This window comes from Asparagus officinalis, chromosome 7 (assembly GCF_001876935.1).
Source record: "Asparagus officinalis chromosome 7, Aspof.V1, whole genome shotgun sequence".
Classification (NCBI taxonomy): Eukaryota; Viridiplantae; Streptophyta; class Magnoliopsida; order Asparagales; family Asparagaceae; genus Asparagus; species Asparagus officinalis.
In genome coordinates, this window is record NC_033800.1 from 77,742,619 (window position 1) to 77,747,496 (window position 4,878).

Sequence of the window (4,878 nt, forward strand, 5' to 3'; positions counted from 1 at the left end):
AGGAGATAGCCTCCTCAAACTTGGCTTGATCAAACTCTACCACGAGAGTTTCGACGGTTGTTCCAGTGAGATGAACGTCGGATTGCGCCACCACTTCTTCGTCAGAGAAGCTTGTCCCCAGCGGAGTCGCCATCTTTTGTTTGTGGGAAAATTTGTAGTAAAAAGACAATGAAGGAAAATTTGATTTGTATTCCTTTAATCTCAGTTACAATTGGATTTCCGATTTACAAAAGAGAAGAGAATGATCTGGATTCTCTCCTTTGTTTAATTCTGGGTTCTTCACGGTGGCGATGAGATGCCTCCCTCGAATGCTCGCGTCGAGTTTGCTTCTCGTTGACGATCCGATGTCTTGTTTCACTGGAATGTGGTCTTCTCCTCACGATTTGACGTTGTGGAGAACTTGCGTGGCAAGTTTTAGAACTCTGAATGAGTTTGTTTGATCTTAACCGTAATTGGTTAGACAAGCCAAAGATCTCTTCTCTTCTGTTAAGGAGAAGGATCCAAAAGCCAGCCCGAGATCTCTTCTTTGCTGCCCAAAAAGAAGGATCTAAACTAAGTTGATTTCTTAGTTATTTATAGGGGATTAAGGGGTGTAACCGCCCCCTTAATTCGCTCCTAAGTGGGGCTAATGGGATGTAACCACCCCTTAAATCACTCCTGAGTGGAGTTGTGATCCCCTCAGATCGTGGGAAACGGTTTTGAAACTGTTCAGCTCGTGTTTGAACGAGTCAAACGCAAAATCCGCGTTCTGGCGTGAATTCTGCATTCAAACGCAGTGTCTGGAAGCTCGGACGCAGCGATTGGAAGCTCGGACGCAGCGATTGGAAGCTCGGACGCAGCGATTGGAAGCTCGGACGCAGCGATTGGAAGCTCGGACGCAGCGTCTTATTGGAAGCTGCGTTTGGCGGCTTGAAAGCTGCGTTTGGCAGCAGATGGCAGCTGCGTTTGGCAGCGCTTGGAGCTGTGTTGAGCAGCAGATGGCAGCTGCGTTTGGCAGCGCTTGGAGCTGTGTTGAGCAGCAGATGGCAGCTGCGTTGAGCAGCAGATGGCAGCTGCGTTTGGCAGCGCTTGGAGCTGTGTTGAGCAGCAGATGGCAGCTGCGTTTGGCAGCGCTTGGAGCTGCGTTGAGCTGCGTTTGGTAGCTTGGAAGCTGCGTTTGGCAGCAGATGGCAGCTGCGTTTGAGCTGCGTTTGCAGCTTTTGGAGCTATGTTTGCGCTGCATTCATGGCTATGAACACGGTGCGTCTTGATGCTGGTGTGCGGGGAGGACTTCCGCAGTTTGATTTGAAGAGACCGTCGATTTGTAGTCTCTTTCTGTTGAAGCATTGCAAAGATCGTCATTTTGTAATCTTTGCTTTAGCTCTCTGATATGTGAGAGTCGTCAGATTGTAACTCCCGATGTTGATTATGAAGGCTGTTTGATTAGAGCTTCCATCAGTTGTCGTGAAGGTCGTCAGATTGTAACCTTTAGCGATCTACGTGAAAGTCTTCAAATTGTAGCCATCTGGAAGTCGTCAGATTGTAACTTCCATCATCGGTGTTTTGATGGGGATCAGCTATCTATTGTGATTTTTAGACAGCCTACACTAACGCTTTTGAGAGTTTCAATAGTATGCTTAGGGGACCATGCGATATGCCAATATAGTCATTAGTTGCAAAATATTTTACAGACTTAATAAATTCTTCCTCAGACGATGCACACTTGGAGCAAATATACTATCGTAGTTGATGACGAAAGTTAAAGGCATATTAACGGATCAGATTGTGCAGGTTTGATCATTTCATGTCGTTAGATACAATTTTAATATATGGGAGGTTATTGAGGAATATCACATAGAAAAAATTGCTCTTACGAAGTTAATATGCTAGTAGATCAAACTTGTACGTGCACTTGCAATATACTGCAATTACAATAGCTTCCTTGTTCCCATGTTGTAGTTGCTTGTTCGGATCTACAGGGGTGTGCGAGAATATCACATTATACATTCACCGTAGATTGGTATTCAACTTATAACTACCAACAAACATACAAAGAGTATTTTCATCCATCATACGATATTCGACATTGGACACAAGGAGGGCCACGTTAATATTACCTCTTATTTATAAGAGATCACCTAGGCAACCTTGTTCCGTACGAATTAGAAATAATATGGATGGTGGATGAGAAGGAGTTAGGAGGAAAAATAAGTGTAGTAGGTGCGATCAACCGGGCCACAACAAAAATAGTTGTCCAACTAGGCTTAGGCATTAATTATTTAGGGCTTACCTGTATGGAATATATCACTTATGGTTTTTGTAATATATAACCTTTTATTTTTAATTTGGATGATGTGACTATCGTTGTGCATGTTCTATTCTTATTTTTCTTTTCTATGCTGAATGTATTCTTTAATTAATATTGAATATTGAATACATATGATTAAGTCATTCAACTAAAAAGATAACATATTGTATTTAACTTATAGAGATATCTATTATATATCCGGGACCGATGCAGCCCAACGTATTATACCTACAAAAAGATCATCGTTGTCACAAGATTGGCTTGGGACATGTAAAAATTTATGTATATATTTCCTATTTTTTGTGCTAGTTTCAATTTTTGTAATCTAAAATATTTTCTCAATTTTGATTAGTGTGCAGCCCGTAGTAGAAATCAACATAGTGGATGATTCCCAGAGTCATTCGAGCTGGGAGATTGAGGATAATCAAGTACTACAGTTGGTAGCTCAGGCCGAGTTTTGGAAGTGTTCATCAGTGAGATATATTAGGCTTGACTGGGCCCTTATCAGTGCCCTGATTGAGAGGTGGAGACTGAAGACCAACACCTTTCATATGCATATAGGCGAGTGTATCATTATACTTCAAGACGTAGCCATCATATTTGGGCTCCATATTGATGGCCCTGTTGTTACGGACACCGACGACCATAATTAGGCAGAAGTATGTGAGAGGCTTCTTGGGTAGGTTCTCGATTTGATGAGTTGTGTGATAAAGTTATCATGGCTTCGATCAAAATTTATGGGAGATATACCTGTTGATGCCACGGATGAGACGATTCAGTGTTATGTTCATACTTACATATTGCACATGATAGGGTGTATGTTATTTCTGAAAGCACCCTAGAAGGTGAAAGACCCTAGATGGGGGGGGGGAGGAGGGTTAATAGGGTTATTGCTAATCTTATTAGATATTAATGCTGATTAAAACTTATTAACAAATATATCCTAGCAAGATAGATATTCGATTGAATTAAAGCAAGGAAATATATGCAAAGGGCAAAATAAACAAGAAACAAAATAAAACAAATAGTGGATACAAGGAGCAAATCAAACACAATGATATGATCACAGAGTTTGGTCCTTCCAACCTACGTCTCCGCTGTCCACTCCCGGGGAGAAATCCACTATCATAACACACCTAGTTTGGAAGTTGGAACTTCTCTACACACTCGGTTTTCTAGCTCACTGAAAACTCTACAAGTCACTCACAACGTACATATACAAACTATAACCTCAAGTGTTGGTCCTCACGTATCGTCTCCCTCAAATGCTCGGCTTTACTACCTCTCTCTAGGCTTTACTACCGACGCCACTCCTCTTGGTATCGACTACGTCCTCACCACACACTCCTCTTAGTGCAAATATGTATTACAAGGTGATTCTCACAAATGAAGCTTAAGTACAATGATTTGTTCTCTAAAAATGAAGGAGAACACTATGAAGCTTACTCTCACTAAATCACTTACCACAACCCAACAATATATTGTATGAATAATATTAAAAGCTCAATTGAGGTGTGAGTGATAAATGAGAACAATAAAATTCTAACTCAAATAAAACCAGCTAGCATATGAATATGAAAATCAAAAGATAAATAAGCTAGATAAAAGAGTTAGAAATCTTTTCTATAAACACAAGGAGCTGTAGATAGATGATACAGATGAATTCCTTAGTTGAAATCAAAATCTTCCTCCTTATGAAAAACTCCTCTTTCGAAACAAACTTAAAACAATGCTTAAACACAAACTAAACACTTTCAAAACTTGATTAAACATTTTTCTTGATTGCCTCAAGAGTTGAATGCACTGGGGTATTTATAGGCACTCAAGACATCAGCCAAAACCCAGAGAAAAAGACAAAACAGCTCAAAAAACAAAAATCTAGAAACTGCACAAAACTAGCCGTTGGAAGGCTTATCAGTCAACTGATGGGTTTCATCAGTCGACTGACGGGTTTTATCAGTCGACTGATGAGCTGACCGTTACAGGCAATCGGCAGCTTATCAGTCGATTAATGACCTTTTATCAGTCGACTGATGGATCATCAGTCGACTGGTCAGTCGACTAAAATAAAACAGAGACTTTTGATGATTGCAGGCACTTTCATCAGTGGACACATCAGTCGACTAATGTCATCAGTCGTATGACCAGTCGACTGATAATAGGTTATAAGCCTGAATCGATTTTAAAATTGAGTTTTAAGGCTCTGTAAAAAATAGTAAATAAATTCCAAAAAATGTGAAACTTTGTAAACAGTTTATAAACATTTTGACAAACTTGTTTGAAAAGGAATTTTGCAAAAATGTCATCATATTTGTGAAAACTCAACGTTTATCAAAAATATACATAATACATGTTTTTGATGAATCTTGAAAATGAAGTATATATATATTTAGCTTGAAATATATTCACACAATATATGCTACAAAACAACTAATATACCAAAGCTTGATAGATCTTCAATATGCTCGACTTGGTAAACTTACGGATAAAGCTTGAACTTGGATCTTGACTTGAATGCAAAGCTTTGTTGAATATCATTTCTCCATGATAATGTTTTGATGATAACAATTTATATTTTGTGTGCACTAACT